The sequence below is a fragment of the Nycticebus coucang genome, chromosome 11 (genome assembly GCF_027406575.1).
Source record: "Nycticebus coucang isolate mNycCou1 chromosome 11, mNycCou1.pri, whole genome shotgun sequence".
Classification (NCBI taxonomy): domain Eukaryota; kingdom Metazoa; phylum Chordata; class Mammalia; order Primates; family Lorisidae; genus Nycticebus; species Nycticebus coucang.
The window spans coordinates 72,270,406-72,290,250 of record NC_069790.1 but is presented as its reverse complement, the minus strand read 5'-3'; the positions used below and the strand labels follow the sequence as shown (position 1 = coordinate 72,290,250).

General features: G+C 37.5%; 1 protein-coding gene across 5 annotated transcripts in view; it reads right to left on the bottom strand.

Annotated features, from left to right (window-relative positions):
• The window catches only part of MAGI2 (membrane associated guanylate kinase, WW and PDZ domain containing 2), a 1,522,816-nt gene that overhangs the window by 1,318,108 nt on the left and 184,863 nt on the right, over positions 1–19,845 (bottom strand). The gene's annotated exons all lie outside the window — the stretch shown is intronic.

The following is a 19,845-nucleotide window of genomic DNA, read 5'->3' as shown; positions in this document are numbered from 1 at the left end:
GCAGAGACAACTTTAACTTCTTTTGGATTATCTCTGTGTTTCCTTTTAATCTCAGTGGCTCAGCACAGTATTTGTACCCTTTTGGGATCTCTAAAGTTCAATATGGCATCACTCTGAGGTTAGTTCTGGCAGGAGATTTTACACTGTCAACACTTTAACAGAGAGAAGAAAAAAACTCCCAGCTAATTGCACAAAAGTTGCTACTCCAGCCTCTGCCCCAACACTGTGACACAGGGCACAAGGCAGATGATGATAGTGGAAGGTCTTTATTACCTCTGACAGCTCCCGGAGAGTTTCAAGCACACATAAAATAATGCCTGGTTTAAAAATCACTTAAGCACATTTCACATTGTTTGCAAAATGCTCTTCCCTGCATCATTCCCACAATCAAGGGAAATGGTGGAGTTGATGAGAGAGGGGAGGAAAAATAAATTTCAATAAGATTTTATTGGCAGTCCAATCCCCAGCTGGGAACTGAATTTATAATACAAGAAAGCAGAAGGTAAATATAGTGAAGTGAGGATTGTTAGCAGTTCCCTCTGCTTTTTCAGAATAGTTTAATTGAAGTCCTACCAAGATAGAAACAATCACTTAGCAAACCACATTTTAAAGGCACTTAATGGAGCAACTCAATTCCTAGTGGAACTAACTTTTTAAAATAAAAGAGCAATAACTAAGAATTATTGTGGGTGGATAACAAAATTGGATTCTCATATAGCTGCCTATTTCTCACATTCTGATGAATTATGGCAGGGGTCCACAAACTTTTTAAACAGGGGGCCAGTTCACTGTCCCTCAGACCGTTGGAGGGCCGGACTATAGTTAAAAAAAAAAAACAAAAAACTATGAACAAATTCCTGTGCACACTGCATATATCTTATTCTGAAATAAAAAAACAAAACGGGAAAAAATACAAAATTAAAAATGAAGAACAAGTAAAGTTAAATCAATAAACTTACCAGTATTTCAATGGGGGAACTATGGGCCTGCTTTTGGCTAATGAGATGGTCAATGTCCAGTACCATATTTGTCACTGCTATTTGTAACAAGTGATGCAAGTGTGCATCAGTTAGTCTAGATCTGGTTAGAGATTTCAGATGTTTCATTCTGGAAAAGTCTGTTCATAGACGTAAGTGCTGCCAAAGATGGTTGCCATTTTGAGTGCATGGTTCCTGAGATTAGGATATGTCTCAGAGGGAAGAGATGCATAGAAATTAGGAAGGCTGCTTGACTTGAATGCGTCTTTCAGAGAGTCACAATTCTGCAATTCAGCCAGTTCCATTTGGTAAATCGTATCCACATTTTCAATGTCAATAGAAAATGGGTTACAGAAAAGCTGTATGTCCTGTTCATGGAGATGAAGCTCTTTAAATCTAAATTGGAACTCCTTTTGCAACTTTTCCAATGAAACCACACGTTTTGTTTGGGAATGCAACCAATGGTTTTTCCGCTAACAGATTTTGAGTTGTGGGGAGATGGCAGAAATTTTCCTCCTTCACTTGTTTGATGAGGAGGCCTGATTTTACTTTAAATGCTTTCACATGTGATTGCATATCACAGATGAGCTTCCCCTTTCCTTGAAGTTGCACATTGAAACTGTTGAGTAGCTCTGTTACATCTGTCAGAAAGGCAAGGTGCCATTTCCATTCTGCATCATTGAGCTCTGGTACTTCTTTGTTTTTTGAAAGCAGAAAAGCTGCAATCTGCGGAAGTGGGTCATAGAAATGTTTCAAAATTCTCCCTCGACTCAGCCAATGGACTTCTGTGTGGTACGGAACATCTTCACAGGCAACATTTAGCTCAGACAGAAATTCCTGAAATTGTCTGTGGTTTAGTGCATTAGCTCTAATGAAGTTAACACAAGATACCACAGTTTTCATAATAGAGTTCCACTTCAGTAATTAATTACACAGCACTTGTTGGTGGATGAGACAGTGTGTGGCTATTGGATGAGAATGGTTATGTTTGTCCATCTCTTGGTTAATGCGAGCAATTGCTCCTTTCTTTCTTTTTTTCTTTTTTTGCTGCTTTTTGGCCAGGGCTGGGTTTGAACCTGCCACCTCTGGCATATGGGGCTAGTGCCCTACTCCTTTGAGCCACAGGTGCCACCTCAGCAATTACTCTTTCTTAGACCCCATCATGCTAGGAGCACCATCAGTTGTCACACTGGCTAGTTTAGCCCAGTCCAGCTCCAAACCTTTCACAGTTTGGCAAACCTTTTCATAGATATCCTCTCCTGTAGGTGTTCCTTTGATGCTTTGCAGTGCAACAAGCTCTTCTCTGACTTCGAAATAGTCATTCGTCCCATGAATAAAAATTAGAAGTTGTGCAGAATCACAAACATCATTACTTTTGTCGAGTGCCAAGGAAAAATAGGAAAGTTGTTTTGTGGCGTTTTACAAATGCCGATGCAAATTGTCTCCCATTTCTTCAATCCTTCGTGTAATTGTAGGTCCTGAAAGACTCACTGTACTAAATAAATCAGCCTTCTCTGGACACATCTCTTTGGCAACAGAAAGAAGGCATTCTTTAACAAATTCTCCCTCCACGAATGGTCTGCCAGGGCACGCTATTAGCTTGGCAACTTGAAAACTTGCTCTCAGTGATGAAATATTTAGCTGCTTCTGCTTCACAAAAGTATTTTGCTGAGTTGTCAATGTATTTTTCAGTTTTAATATTTTATCTTTTCTCACTTCTCCAACAAAACAATCATATTTATCTTTATGTTGAGTTTAATAGTGTTGACGCAAATTGTCTTCTTTGAACATAAACACTATATTCTGGCATATCAAACACATAGCTCTTTCCTTACACTGCATGAAAAAGTAATCATAAGTCCACTGTTCTTTGAATATCTTACACTGTTGACTCAATTTTTCTCTTTTTTGATATCATTGTTTCCTAGGGATTCCAAATTGTTATTAGTAAAATACATATATATATATATATATATGGTGCTCCAAAAACAACATACCATCAATAACTTTGCCCACACAGAGACATATAGACTGCACTGCCCATCAATGCAGTCTGATCAGTGCCCATCAATGCAGTCTGATCAGTGCCCATCAGTGCAGTCTGATCAGTGTCCATCAATGCAGCCTTGCCAGTCCACATCATTTCAGCCTCGCCAGTGCCCATATTGGTAGAAGTCCGCTTTTACCTCAGGTCACACTGGTGCGGTGTGGTAACTGGCACAATTACAGAGCCAGTTCCTCCACCACCTTTCCAGTACACACTACCCTCTGCAAACCACACTGTGATCTGTGAACTCACACAAGAATCTGATTCCCTGGTTAAGAAGACCCATGCAATCAGATTCCACTGCAGGAAAAAAAAAGAAGGCACATATGCCTTTTTTCTTCTGAATCTAATTCAGCCATACAAGCATATGGCTGAACTCACACTGCTCAGAGATCGCAACAGTATGAACCAGGGCTTACACAGCACACAACATACAACATTATACACAACTGAATAGCAATCAGAATATAAATGCACTTACTGTCAATTAAATTGGGTTTCCTACTCCTTGGTTGTCTACAGAGCCGGATTAAGTTCCCATGGGGACCTGGGCAGATTACCAGTTTGGGACCCCCATGCAATAACACTAAGCACTGACCATTTGCATTAACACTGACCACTGACCATTTTCAATAACACTGACCACTGACAATTTGCATTAATACTGAGTGGTGACCATTTGCATTAACACTGAGCACTTACAATTATCATTACCACCGAGCACCGACTATTCACATTACCTCTGAGCACTGACCATTTGCATTACCTCTGAGCACTAACAATTTGCATTAGCACTGAGTGCTGACTGTTTGTGTTATTACTGTGATGCAACCCCCCTAGAAACCACCCCAACCAACTAACCAACTTTTAAAAAAAAGGCTCTCCGGGCGGCACCTGTGGCTCAGTTGATAGGGCACTGGCCCCATGTACCAAGGGTGGCGAGTTCGAACCCAGCCCCAGCCAAACTGCAACAAAAAAATAGCCGTGCATTGTTGTGGGCTCCTGTAGTCCAAGCTGCTCGGGAGGCTGAGGCAAGAGAATCACCTAAGCCCAGGAGTTGGAGGTTGCTGTGAGCTGCGACCCTATGGCACTCTACTAAGGGCAATGAAGTGAGACTCTGTCTCTACAAGAAAAAAAAAAAACTGGTTCTCCTAACTTCAAAAAATAAAGGCACCCCCCTATCTGCAAAAAAAAAAAAAAAAAAAAAAGAGAGACCTCATAACTTCAGGAAAAAAAGACCCTCCTTAATTGCAAAAAACAGCCCTACTAACTGCAAAATTAAAAAAAAAATAGACCTCTTAACTTCAAAAAAAAATTAATCCTAACTTGTTCTTCCCACGGTCCTTAGGCAGCAGCACTCCACACAGGCAAGCTGGTGACTAGTTTGATCACACCTGAGACTGAGAGGAGACAGAGAAAAGGAGGGGAGTCAGAGAGTGCAGCACATTCCACACATGTGCACTGCCGCCCAGCCTGGGATGAGTTGGCTGCTGAGCAGGACAGGCAGCTGTGGCAAAAACACCCGCGGTCCAGATAAATGTCCTTGGCGGGCCGCATGTGGCCTGTGGGCCATAGTTTCAGGACCCCTGAATTATGGGCTCTTCAGAATTTCAGAGTGAAAATGTTTCAGACTGAAATGTCTGTCTCTTCTGCCAGGCTAAGAATTCCTCAGGTGCAGGGATCCTGGTTTGCTCTTATCTGTAACTCCAATGCTTGTAGACACACAAATGTTAAGTGCTCAATGTTTAGAAAAAAAATAAATAAGTAACAAAATGCAAAATATATTTCAGGCTTACTACCTTTTCAAAATAAAAATCAATTGGGGTAGAACATAAAACATAATATTTAACACATATGCATAAAAAAGTGGTTGGTGCTGGGCATATTGATTATAATATATAGAAGTTACCTTAGCTGATCAATTTCTTATCTGATAGGAATCATTCCAGTGAAATGGCACTGTTGGCAAAGATGGAAGCCATCTGTGGCCATCAATTAGGATTATGACTTTTCCTGATCATTTAATATGTCAGGAATATGTTGAGTACCTGCTTACCTCTTAAGCATGGCAGAGGATACAAAGATAAATAAGAATCCGGTACAGGAAATTTTTCGAGGAATGACTGCAAATATTATGCATGTGATGCACATGTATATATCTTTATTTGACACTCATCCGTGATATGGGACGTCTGCCATAATTAGCTAGCTATCTGATCTGGGAAGAATCATACAATAGCTCTAAGACTTAGGGTTTTTTTTTCCTTAAATCTAAAAGGAATGAATAGCATCATAGACCTCTTTAGCACTATTGTATGTTCTACAATATTCTATCCTGTAACTTTTCTTTCTTCATTGTCTTTGTATTTCAGCTCCATTCGACATTACTAGAATGCCACTCTTTCTGCAAACTGTTCTTCCTTCGTTTGTTTCCGTAACATCCTGGTGTTTGTCATCTTCATTCTTTTCTAAGAATTCCTCTCTTTCTTTAACTGCTTTTTCTCTGTCTTCAAACACTCCATCACTCAGCTCCTGGCTGTCTTTGTTGCCAGTCTCCACTTTCTCTGCTGAAATGCTAATCAGTCTCACCTAACACCTCCATGCTAATAGCTGCTAACTTTCTTCCTAGGGCTTCCCTGATTAAGCTGACGGGCAATGACTGCCATCTTCTCTGAACTCCAAAAGGCTCATATCCATGACTCCACACTCTGAAAACTCAGTCATATAGCATTCTGTGCCATTAAACACATGTCAAGTTCATCTCCCCTCGTGAGCTGTCAGATTTTTGAATCTAGAGACCATGTTTTATATCACCATTTTATGTCTAGCACTCAGTGAATGAGGCACCACAGAACTCCATTAGTAAATCGTTCTGGTGGGTAATGGACTTAAGCCTCCGAGGCTGTAAATCTGGCACCTGTGACACATAATGAATAATTGGAATCAGCCTGCCTCGAGTGGGGCCTTTATGAAGTATTGGATGGCGACTTTTCAAGAATATCCTTAAGGTTTCAGGAAGCCAGGTTAATTTACATAACCTTGTAAAAACAATTTTCATATTTTTCATGGGTTAAAGATTTTTTTTTTTAGTGTGGGTGATTTATTTTCTCTGCTAGGGATTATAAAGGAAGAAACTACTGTAGGCTGGATGCTATGGTGTGAATGATTTTTCTGTGAAGACTGTTGAGTAATAGAGGCAAAAGAGATTTTAAAGTTTGTCTTGTCACTTCCCCCTCCCTGTTTTTATTGATGAGAAACCAGACTTCTCAATTAAGTTGTTAGCTTTAAAAAGTGATTCACAACCTTGGATGCATGTTAAAAGTATGTGGGCTACTTCCAAAAAAATACTGATGGCTGTCCTCTCACCAGATCTACCGGCACCCCTCCTTCTCTCCAGCCCTCAGGGGATTCTGTTTTAATTGGTTTGAGGTGGGGTCATGACATTGAAATACTTTTTTCAAAAGCTTTCCAGGACATTTTAATGACAACCACACTGGTTGAAAATATCTAAGTTCACTGCATGTTAATTTAAACAAAAATACTAAGTAAGGTGTGGTTTAACACTGTTAAGTTCAAAAATCACTGTTATGATTTAATATTCCTGGTTTTTAAGGTTAGCAAATATTTTAATAGTCCTTTTATAAATCACTGGAAATGTACGTATTATAATTTAAGTATAATTTTAACACCAACAAATGATATTCACGCAGTCACTGAAACCCCTTATTCTAATGAAATTTCTGATTAGTCTCTTTATTAAAAAGCTTTTGAAGTTTCTCCTTTGTGACCAATAGGTGGCACTTGTAATTTCTGCATTTATACGGGAACTAACTGGCACACCCTTCAATGGAATGCATTTATGTATATCTCTATTAAGACACCATTACAAGCTTCAGTTTGTGAAATTCAGTTTTAATTTATATGCATGTGTTTCATTTAAGTGCTCTTTAATTACTAGAATGCTTAGCTTAATGAATTTTGAAACTATGGATTGATTTAATGCCACAATAAAGATTTTCTGCTTCAATCCTTAATTAGTTCACTGAAGTTGCATCTATTTAATATCAGTGACTAGGATTTTATTAATGATAATATTGTTCAAAGCAGAAACAATGCAATCTGCTGAATCCCCTTTAGCAGCAATATCAAATTAAGGTTATGATGTGTTTGAAATAATTTTAATGTTAAATTAAAATACATTCTATGTTCATGAATAATTTTTAGGTTTCCTATGAGTTCAAGTAAAGATCTGTGTTAATCTAAGACCACAGTGTATTAGTACTTAAAACATGGAGTTTTAGTTGAGACAAGTGGTCTAGCTGGTTAAGATTTCACTCACAACCTCCTCCTGCTCTTTCACCACATCTTTAATGATCTCTACCAGAAGGTATTTATCCACATGATTTCGTTTATCAAATAGCACAAATTTGGCCTAATTATACTCCTACAGTAATGTTGGTCTCTACATTAAAGTTGCCTTTCCAAATTTCTGGAGGCATTTTGGTTCATAAAATCTAGGCAACAGCTTTTACTTCGACACTTAGCTCAGGCAAGCCAATTCAGCAAATATAATTTTTTTTTTTTTTTGGCTGAATTCAGTTCAACAAATCTCTCATTCTGTTGGAAAAATTAAAGTCCTATCAAGATAATACAGTCAATATAAAATAAGGATGCCTTTTTTCTTTGCTTTGATGTTTAGTTTTCAAACTGGGCTGGAGATGGTATGATGGCTTGAAGTTTCCTATATTCTGGGAAAAATTTTTCTCAGCCCAGAAACATATTTGTTTCTTCTAAAAAGATTTGAGAAAAAACAAGAAACATATAAATGCACTCAAGTTTCTTTTGCTCTTGGGGGTTTTGTGCAACTTATTTCAAGAATTAGAAATGGAGAGGTAGCAAAAGGTGAAGTTTAAGTGGATTTTTATTTATCAACCAATTTATCAAACGTGGCCATTTTACTGCCAGACTTGTTTCTAATTGTTTTTTTTTCCCCTCAGAATAAATATACTGTAAGTTGTCTTCTTTTCTTACACTTTATAGAAGAAAAATAGAACTTTTGTTACAGTATTCTCACTCTATCTCCTTGCCCCCAAATTCCTGTTCGACCCCAGTGTTCCATAATTTTAGGCGCCTCCATGCGTGATCTAATACACTGCTCTATCAAACATTTTGAAACCTGTTCCTCTTAGGAAATATGTTCTGTCATTTTTTAAAAACTATCTGTTCTTCAGACAATGGTGATGCTGGTAAGAGACTGTTTATTTAAAAAAAAAAAAAAAGTCTCCCTCTCCCCATAGTCTTGTGCTATAGTTGGGTTATAGCCTTCATGTGAAAGCTATAATTTAGCTTCATAGTAGAGCTGAGTACATCAAGGAAGGGGGAGGGAGGGGGGAGGTTTTGGTGGAGGGAGGATAATGGGTGGGGCCACATCTATGGTGCATTTTAGAATGGGTACAGGGGAAACTTACTAAATGCAGAATACAAATGCCTACATACAGTAACTAAGAAAATGCCATGAAGGCTATGTTGAACAGTTTGATGAAAATATTTCAGATTGTATATGAAACCCGCACATTGTACCCCTTGATTGCACTAATGTACACAGCTATGACTTAACAATAAAAATAAATAAATTAAAAAAAAATTTAAGAGTGGGTGGCGCCTGTGGCTCAAGGAGTAGGGCGCTGGTCCCATATGCCGGAGGTGGTGGGTTCAAACCCAGCCCCGGCCAAAAAAAAAAAAAAAAAAAAAAAATTTAAGAGATACTAAATGTAATCCCTGAAGTTATGGTTTAATTAAATTTATAAATAAAATACATTAAAAAAATAAAAGTAAAAAAAGTCTTCCAATAAGTTCAACATTTAGAATTTGGGTGTAGATGTGGTCAAGTAGTCAAAAGTAATACTGGGTTTCAAAAAATAATAATAGGGTGCAGTGGTTCTCAACCTTGAGCATACACATGACTCACCTGGAGGTAGGGCAAACAGATTGAACAGTTAAAATCTAAACCCCAGCTCTTCCAGAGAAAAGGCAGGTACCCCACCATGGTGCTGCCTCTAGTAAATACCACACATGGGAAAGAGGGAAAAGTGCAAAGCCCATCTTGGTTCTTGATCCTACCACACCTTGATCCTACCTTGATCCTACCCCAAGCAACTGCCACACCTAGAGAAGGAACCCCCAAGGAGGGCTCTGTCTACACACTATAAAACAAGTCCCCAGGAGCTCTTGTCACCACTGGGGCCATTCATTGTTGCACATGTATCCTGCTCTTGCTCTATTCATTTATCTTGCTCTTCCCCAATAAATAGTGTTTTGCACTTGACTTGTTTTCATATGTTTGGTCATTCTTCGGCCAAGAGCATACCAAAAACTGAGAATAGACTGTCAGCCAACAGAGTCCATGCAAACATACTCAGTCAAAGTGGAGTGTCAGACAATGAATAACTTTTTAAATACAATTTTTAAACTTTTGAAGTATTTGGGACATAGTTATACTACAAAACTTTGTTATTTATCTGACATTCAAATTTAACTGGGGCAATTCTGCCTGGAAGGCTTGTGAAAACAGATAATTGGTGCCACCTTCACTCTTTCTGATTTTGAGTGAGTGTGGCCCAAGAATGTTCTAACAAGTTCCTGGTAATGCTAATGATGCTGATCTAGAGTTTTTATCTGTATACACACACACACACATATATGTATATACATACATATCACACTGTATATATATACACACATATAACATACATATATGAAACTATATATATATATATATATGTAGTTTTTTTTTTCTTTTTTTGAGACAAGGTCTTGCTTTTTTGGCCAAGCTGGAGTTCAGAGGCATGATCATAGATCGCTGTAACCTTCACCCAAGTGCAGGCAGTCCTGAATTTACAAACATTTGACTTATGTACAATTTACATTATTATTATTATTAACACTAAGTTCTAAATAATAAAGTTCGGGACATACAGACGTAAATAAAAAGTTTTTCCTGTGCAGACAGATTGTGGCTTCACTTTGCATTTTTTTGGTCATTCCTTATAATTATGTGTCATTATTAATAGTATACTATCAATTAGACTATTATAGAAGCAATAAACAATAGTCTTCCATGATGAACCCAGTTTCAGAAATATGGCCATGGTTCACAGGGCAGCAAAATGCAAAATGGCATAATTACAAACAGGGAACCATTTTGCTACTCTCTCCTATATATTTCTTTCAATTATTGTTGGCATCCAATAGAATTGCACTGAAACTACAAGCATTCATTCTTCCATTTACAGGCAGGAATGCTCCATTTTATTGGGCTTCAGAGGTACTTTTATGTTTTGCCAATTGAAAACCTTTGTGTCAAGCGAGTCTAGTGGTGCCATTTTTTCAGCAGCGTGTGTTCACTCTGTGTCTCTGTCTGATTCTGGTAGTTCTCATAATATCTCAGACTTGATTATTATTATATTTGTAATGGTGATCTGTGGTCAGTGGCCTTTGACGTTAATATTGTGATTTTTGTGGGGCACTATGAACCATGTTTTAATGAGAGTGTAAGTTCAATAAGTAAATGTTGTATGTGTCCTGGCTGCTCTACTTACTGTCCATTCCTTCTTTCTCCATCTCCTCAAGCCTCCCTATTCCCTGAAATATAACAGTGTTGCAATTAGGTTAATTCCATTTGATCACACAATCCCATTATTAGTTATCTTCCCAGAAGAAAAAAAGAAAAAACAACTCATCTTACCATAAGGTAAACTCAAATATTTATAGCAGCTTAATGGACAATCGAAAAGATAGGGAAACAACCCAAGTTCCCATCAACCCATATATGCATTAATAAACTGTGGTCTATATATACTATGGAATACTATTCACCTATAAAAAATAAAGAATTTAGATCTTTTTTATTTGCCTGGATGGAATTGCACAGATTCCTCAGTGAAGTATCTCAAGATTGGAAAAACAAGCATCTCAAGTACTCAATGGGGATTTGAATCTATCAGATGAATAACTACAGGCCCACAAGAGAGGAAAAACACAATTAAATTCAAGAAGAGGGGGAGCAAGAAGGGAGGGAAGTGGCTCAGTAAGCCCCCACCTAATGGATACAACATAGGGGTAGATGGCACACCTCCTGGGATGAAAGAGTCAAATATAACCCTGACTTTCCCCAGCACATGCAAACAATGCAACTTAATGATATGAACCCTCATATTAGTCTGAAAACATTAATTAGTAACAAAAAAAGAAATTACGCCAATTAATAACCCTACAATGGTATCTAAGTGTTCAAGAGAAAAGAAGAGGCATAAGTTTCTCAATATAAATTTAAATCTAAATCAAAATTATTAAGCTTAGTGAGGAAAGCATGTCAAATTACGCCAATTAATAACCCTACAATGGTGTCTAAGTGTTCAAGAGAAAAGAAGAGGCATAAGTTTCTCAATTTAAATTTAAATCAAAATTATTAAGCTTAGTGAGGAAAGCATGTCAAAAGCGTAACTAAGTAAAAGGTAGACCTCTTGTACCAAAGGTCCAAGTTGTGAATGCCAAAAAAGTTCTTAAAGAAAATTAAAAAGACCACTCCAGTGAATTCATGAATGATAAGAAAGTGAAAGAGACTTATTGCTGATGTGCAGAATGTTTAACTGGTCTGGATAGATGATCAGACCAGTCATTAACCTCCCTTAAGCCTAAGTCCAACCCATAGCAAGGCTCTAATTCTCTTCTACAAAGGCTGAGGGGGGTTAGCAAATTGCAGGGAAAACAATTTTGAATCTAAGAGAGGCTTGGTCCCTGAGGTTTAAGAAAAGAAATCCTTCCCTATAACACAGAAGGGCAAGGTGCTTCTATGGAATCTTCTGCAATTTAAAAGCTGCAGCATGTTACCCAGAAGATCTAGCTAAGATCATTGACGGAGGTGGCTACACTAACTAAACAACAGATTTTCAGTGTAGACAAAACAGCTTTCTGTTTGAAGAGGATGCCATGTAGGACTTTGCCATGTAGGACTTTCATAGACAGAGTGGAGAAGTTAATGCCTGGGTTAAAGCTTCCAAGAACAGGCTAACTCTCTCATCAGGGACTTGTGACTTTTAAGTTAAAGCCAGTGCTCATTTACAGTTCTGAAAATCCCAGGGCTCTTAAGATTTATGATAAATCTACTCTGCCCGTTTTCTATAAATGAACCCACAAAGTCTGGATGACAGGACATCTGTTTATGGCATGGTTTACTGATTATTTTAAGCCCACTATTCAGACTTACTTCTCAGGAAAAAAAAAATTCTTTGTAAAACAGTACTGCTTAATGACGATCCAGCTGATCACCCCAGAGCTCTGTGCACACGTACAAGGAAATTAATGTTGTTCTCATGCCTGGTCATACAACTACCATTCTGCAACCTAGGCATCAAGAAGTGATTTCAACTTTCAAGTTTTATTAAGAAATAATTTTATAATACCACAGCTGCCATAGTAGTGATTATTCCGATGGATTTTGGAAATGTAAACTGAAAACCTTCTAGAAAAGATTCACCATTCTAGATATTATTAAGAACACTTGTGATTTGTGAGTGGAGGTCAAAATAGCAACATTATTGGGAGTTTGTAAGAAGTTAATTCCAATCCTCAAGGATGATTTTTAGGGGTTCGAGACTTTGGTGGTAAGAGTAACTTCAGAATTGGTGAAAATAACAAGATAACTAGACGTGAAACATATGATTGCATTGCTAGCGTCTCATGGTAGAACTTGAACCATTGAGCAAAGAAATTGGTTTCTTGAGATGGAACGTACTCTTGGTGAAGAAGCTGTGAACATTGTTGAATTGACAACTAAGTATTTATAATATTACATAAACTTAATTGTTAGAACAGCGGCAGGGTTTAGGAGAATTGTCCCTAATGTTGAAAGTTCTATTGTGGGTAAAATGCTATCATACAGCATAACCTGCCATAAAGACATTTTTCATTAAATGAAGAGTTAATTGATATGGCAAACTTTATTATTTTCTTATTTTAAGAAATTGCTACAACTTTTCCTAACCTTCAGCAACCACCACCTTCATCAGTCGGCAGCCATCAACATCCAGGTAAACCCCTCCACCAGAAAAATGTTTATGACTGTTTGAAGGCTCACGTGATGGTCAGCATTTTTTAGCAATAAAATAAATAAAGGCATATACATTGTTTTGTTAGATATAATGCCTTTTCACCCTTAATAGTCTATAGTATAGTATAAATGTATCTTTCATATATACTTGGAAACCAGAAAAATTATGTAACTTCCTTTTTTGCAATATTTGCCTCACTGTGATGAACTAAAACCAAACCCATAATATCTTCAAGGTTTGCCTGTAATCATTTGTTAAACACATTAGTTGAGCATTTACAACATGTGTACAGAGACATGTATTATAAAGATACAGGGAAGAATTAAAAATACCGCCCTTACATGGCTCCCAATCTGGTACTTAAAATAATTTACAATGGGTACGTTAAGACTGCCTTAACATTCCCCTCAGCTAGACTAAACTTTAGCCAAGTTTTCTTCCTGACTACAGGCCCCTCATCTCCCTTCTCTTAGACCATTTATTTCCGAAAACTTGGAATTGTACCTTCTTTCTCTGCCCCTCTGAGATACAAATCTTTTACAATCCAGAAATGTCTTTCTCAAGGACCTAGGGTCATCCCTTTGAGATGTAATCATCAGATGAAAGAGTGTCCCTATCTCTCATCCTGTGTCCCTTTAATAAGTGACAATCAGCAGACACAGATGGCCTAATCACATGGGCCAACCTCTCAGCTAATGTCTTCCAGAACTTTTCCATTAGGTCACCTTACAGTTTAAAAATCTCCTCATCTTTGTTTCAGAGGAGTTGAGTTCATATTGTTGTATTATCTCTCTCTTACAACAGTCTCAGATAAAGTCCTCCTTGGCTATTTAGTCTGGTTCGCTTTTTCTTCTAAAGTATAAACCACTTATGACCTGTACATTTTTAATCTTGTCTAGTACAGAATTTTTTTGTTGCTGTGGTTAGAGACATGAAGTTACTCTGTCACCTAGGCTGGAGTGCAGTGGCATGTAGCTCACTATAGCCTTGACTTCTGGGGCTCAAGTAGGCCTCTTATCTCAGCCTCCTAACTTGTCGGGATTATAGGCGTAAGCCATTGTACCTGGATGTAGTGTATTTCTAAAGAATCTGACTAACAACAAACATGGTCAAATGTGATGTCTAAAGTGAAATGAACACCATTTCACTGCCTGTAAGCAGGGAGATTTGAAGGAAAGAGCACTGCTTTGGGAGTTAGATGGAACTTGTCTGAATCTTGGTCCTACCACCTATACATGTGTGTCTTGGGAAAAATACATGATTTCTTTGAAGGCTTTATTCCTTTTCTGTAAACTACAACAAGAACCTACTTTCCAGATATAATCTGATAATAGGATAAGATAAACAGAGTAGAATTAAGATGGGCTAGTTGAAGATGAACAAATAACCTGGCAGGCACAAAAAAAGAGCTGAGGCCAAGCTCATGGCAGGTAGCTGGCCCGGGTCCACGTGTATCTTCTGATAAACTTCTCAACGCTTCTTTTGGCTTCTCTCTGCTCATTCTAAAATACTGGCTCCTTTTGAAGATGTCTTCTACTACTATTCTTATTCTTTATGAGGCCTGTTTCTTTGGCATCTGAATTTCCACACACTTATCTCCCTACAAAAAATGTCTGTCACTTATCTATATAATCTTGGCAACCAGCTGCAATGTGTCTTGAGCGTCTTCCTGTTTTGGCCTGGTTAATTCTCCTTCTCTGCCAGGTGGCTCCTTTCTGAAGGACTGAACTGCTTTGCCTCCCTGGCTTCTGCTGATTGCCCCACATGACAACTATACTCCACATTGTCAAGAGAAATACATTTTCAATCTGGGCACAGTCCCACAAAGAATTTGGGGACTGCTATGCATCACTTCAAACCAAGCCTCCTTCCTCTGAAAGGACACAATCATCTGTCAGAAGTGGATTATTTCAGAACATTGTTTTGCTCCCCCAGGGCATTGGCTTTTCTCACTAAGTAAATCAATAGCCCTCTCAAGCCAAAAAGCACATTTCTTTCAACTTTTTCAGTTTGAATTACATGAGCTCGCCATTTACCATAACAATCCAAAATTTACAATGTTTGTGCCTGAATTTAGTCTTGACAATGATTTTTAATGAGAAAATATTAGAAGGCAGTGATTAAAAAGTTTTACTAAAGAACATAAGACATATATCAATAGTATTAAATAAATCTACAGGTATCACAATGAAAATGATGACATTAAGTGAGTATATTCCTATATGTAATTGGGAATATAAAGGAAACTAGGAAGTCATAATTTTTTTTAGCACGGCCTGAATCAATCAGTGTTGAACAATTCTATAGATTTGGTACAGTGCTACATGACATAGGATGTTCAAAAACATAATAAGCCCTGTCCTCTGCATTCAAAGTAGTGTCAGGAAGGTATGTATACATGTAAACATTTAACATAACCTAGGAGAGATGACTTGGAGCAGGCTTCCTGAGATCTGTAGGGATTTACCTAGACTTTATTGTGATGTGATCAAATCTTGTAAAGAACGAGGAGGTAAAGCAAAGGTAATAGCAGGAAAACAGAAGTACATGGGCTTAAAGACTAAATTGAAAACCAGATCATACGGTTGAAATTGTACATAGAAAACGTAAAGATACTTATCTATGACCAATCTAGGTTGTAAGAGACATCAAAAAGTCCTTATAAAGGCAATAACGAATGAGAGACGAGGTTTAGGAAGATTTTCCATGTGGAATGGGCTAGAATAAAAGTTATGGAATAATATCACTTTTTGGAAAACTGATGCAGTGATCCAATTCCTTCCCTCCCTTCCTTCCTTTCCTTTTTTTAATGTTGCCCAGGCTAAAATGCAGTAGCCATTTGTGGAGAGCTGGCTGAATTATGTAGAGATCCTTGTGATCTTTCTTTTTTCACTTCTTATCATATGTTTACGAAGTTGAGTAGAAACCATTAACAGGTTGACTTGTCTTTCTTTATTAAAGTCATTTACATTTACAATCATACTGTAAGAGCAAAGACATGTCTTTTGTCTATGCTACTTCCCATATTGTCTATGTCACTTCTCCTTAGACAACTGTGTACAGATACTATACAACAAAGCTGATTTTGTGATTTGGTGCTGGCGGCAGCCATCAGCTCAGTCAGACCTCCCTAGCCCACCTTTTGTTTCTGTGTCTTCTCTTGTGCTGTAATTTTCTCAATGCGTGCCAATTCCACTCTGGTTCTCTCCCCTTCCCTGTGCTGGTTCAAAATAGGTATTCACAGGTACAATGAAAACACACTATAGCCATGAACTCCTGAATTCAGGAAATCCTCATCCCTTAGCCTTCTGAGCAGCTGGAACTACAGGTGTATACCATTGCCTTCAGCTCAGTCACAATTTTTTCTTTTGTTTTTCTGTTTTTTTTTTTTTTTTTTTCCCTATTTCTCTTTTCTTTCTTTCTTTCTTTCTTTCTTTTTTTTTTGAGTCAGGTTCTTTCTGTTGCCCACGCTGTAGTGCAGTGGTAACATTATAGCTCACTGCAACCCCTGGGCCCAAGCTTTCCAGGTAGGTGAGTTTATAAGCACATGCTACCATACGTCTCTATTTTTTGTAGCAATAAGGTCTTGCTATTATTCTCAGGCTGGTCTTGAACTCCTGTTTAAAGTGATCCCCCTGTTTTGGTCCCCCCAAATTCTAGTATTACAGGTATGAGCTACTATACACCCAACCTACAATTTCTTTTTTTAAAACACAATCACTGTTGCCACAAGTGATTTAAGAAGATATAATAAAGTATAAAATTAGGTTTGGATGCAGAATGAGTTTCTAAGGGAATGTAACCTAAACAATGTCTCAAATACATGACATGTCTGTCTAAAAATGTACATTTGGGAATCTTTCATAGACATGATGAAGGAGGAAATAAAATGCATGAGCTGACAAAAGTCAGTGTGTGCTGACTGAGAAAAGGCTGATAGCCAAAAGCTAGGGAGAGAAAAAAGTTCAAGAAGTTAAATGATCAGGGACTATCCACATCTTCTAGAGTAGCAGTTCTTAAGCCAATAGTGGTGTGCATGAAAACTACTTGAGTGTTTCATATTCATAACACAGAGTCAACTGAATCTAAGTTTGAAGCTAGGAATTTGCAATTGACTAGTAACTCATGATGTTGCTGCTAATGATTCTGAGACCACACTGGGACGCACACTGAGAGAGACTTGAAAAATAATGAGAGGCTGCCTTTGATGTGCAACTTTAGGTTGCTTTGGTACCCGAAAAGTGATTTTTATGTTTTTGTACAATCTGCTTGATGCTGGTTTTACACATTAAAAAAAAAAAAAAAGAAACAAAAACACCAAGTTAAAAGACCGTAGTCTACAATACCAAAAACACATATACAGGGAACATAAGATGATTGCTGAGTCATCACTGCATATTAAGAGACAGACTGTTTTTCTGTAGATATTCGTCCAGAGTATTTTGGGGTACAATAAACTTTTAGAAAAAAGTTTGCCTTTATTGCTACACCGCTTCAGAATTTTTGATGTGTTCCAAATATAGTATCTTTGATAGATCCATGGCAGTATCATTTAAGCTAGTTGGCAAGTTTTATATGCTAACTAACTTCTTCATTCTATAATGTAAAATAGAGTTAGAGAGTTGCCTATTTAAATCTTGAGTGAATATTTAAAAATTAAACAGCTTCCTACTTTCAATTGAAAATTATACCATATATATAATTTTTATTATTCCTGTGAGATTTCTGTTTTTTCATGGATGAATTTTATTATTGGAGACATTTAGAAATCTTTGGGTAAAGAAGGAACCACTGAAGAGATATCCTTTTCCATAATAAAATGTCTAATGATGCTCTAGATATATTTGATACAATTAATTCCTCAGAAAATTTTATGTTTAACAGCTTTAGTTTCGTTAAACAACTTGTATTTTCTTAGAAATATACAGCGTCTATGGGGAGACATTGTAAAATCTTATGACTACAGTTCCCTCTGGTGGCAGAACCTTCAAAGTGAGACTGTCAGCAACTCTGGAGAGGGCTGAAGGCTTCCTTGGCTTGACAGCCTTCCCATGAGAAGAAACACAAAGAAAATACAAAAGGATATCCCTAATGGATTATGACGACTTTAGAAACAGCTTCTCATCTATAGCCTTGGAAAAAATAACTACTGCTGAGGATGCGGAAGAAGGGATGCTGATTTTACACTGTCATTTTTTTTTTTCTGTGCATAGGAAAAAAGCAATCTAAAGAGTTACTTTAATGAAGCTTAAGAACATAGCCTGCAGGTAATTGGAATGGTTAATTTTCAAATGAATGATTAAAACATTTATGAGGCCCAGACGTAGCAGAAGCAAGAAAAGAATAAAAGAAGACAGTGCAAAACTGACGCACTTCTCCTTAGAAAAGTCTCTTAGGAGTGAAGGAAACATTGTGCAAGGAGGCTTAAAACTCTGGACACAAAGAAACATGATCTTACATTGACAATGATTTTTGTGCAAGTTCCTTTCAAACCAGGGGTATGTCAGATAAATTGAGGCAACTGAGTCTCCAAAAATCCAAGGAAATTACAGAAGTTTAGCCATTAGTTAAATGGAAGAATGAGGATTCATCCTCAAACTTCTGACTCTGAATTAATGTTTTGGCATATTATACTTGACAGGGTCAGGGTTTAAAGCTGGGAAGGACAAAAGGAATCCTAGGTTACTGCACAGTAGGAGGCAGGTGCTTGACAGAAAGCCAGATGTGATCAAATGGCCAAACGTGTTCTATTTTCTGTAACACGAAGCTTAAAGATGCTACTGGTTTTTGTTACCTTTAAGAATGCAGGCTTTTAAATACAATCATGTGTACTTTTGCTTATGAATCTTGAAGCCAAGAAATATGTAGGATTATGCATCCTACAGGGTTCAAAAATTTTAAGATTCCAATTGGAAAAGATTTTACTTTAAACTCTTTCTTATCCACAGATTTTAAAAGTCATTTGGAGGTGTAAATGTCAGGTAGAACATATAAATGCATCAAATATCAAAGTTATTTTTTTAAATGATAAGTCCTCATGTATATAATTTTTCATTTTTCAGACAATAATAAAGCGGAAAGCATCCTTGGAGCATCTAAGAGGTGACTAGAATTTATTTAGCTTATATAGCATTCACTGCTTTTTAACTACTTAACAGCCATTACCCACTTCCACTCCTTCACCTTTATTGTTAATGGGATCTAGATTTCATTTACCATCCTCTGAGGAGCCTTAATCTTCAGGGAAAATAGGCCTCAGTACCAGTAATGATTGGCTAAATCTAATCATGGTGGTGTAATTTCTTTAGGTGGGAGCATGTGATGTAATTATGGCCAGTAGGACAGGAGAGGAAGTCTGCTCGGAGGCTCTGGAAAAGTTTCTTTGCTCTTAAAGAGATACATAAATAAAGGATTTGAGTTCTTAATGGAGCTACCTACTTTTGACTTCTTGTTATATATTAACAAATGGCCTTATTGTTTAGATCACTGTTCGTTGGCTTTTCTATTACTTGCTGCCAAAAACCATGTGACCCATGAAGATGCTTCAGTCAGCAAGGGACCACACATATGAAGATAGCCCCTTAAGATTACAATATCTTCTTTTTACTGTTTGCATGTTTAGACTTACCATTGTATTACAGTTGTCTACAGTATTCAGTGAGATAACATGTGGTACAGGTTTGCAGTCCAGGAGCAATGCCATGTGGGTTTG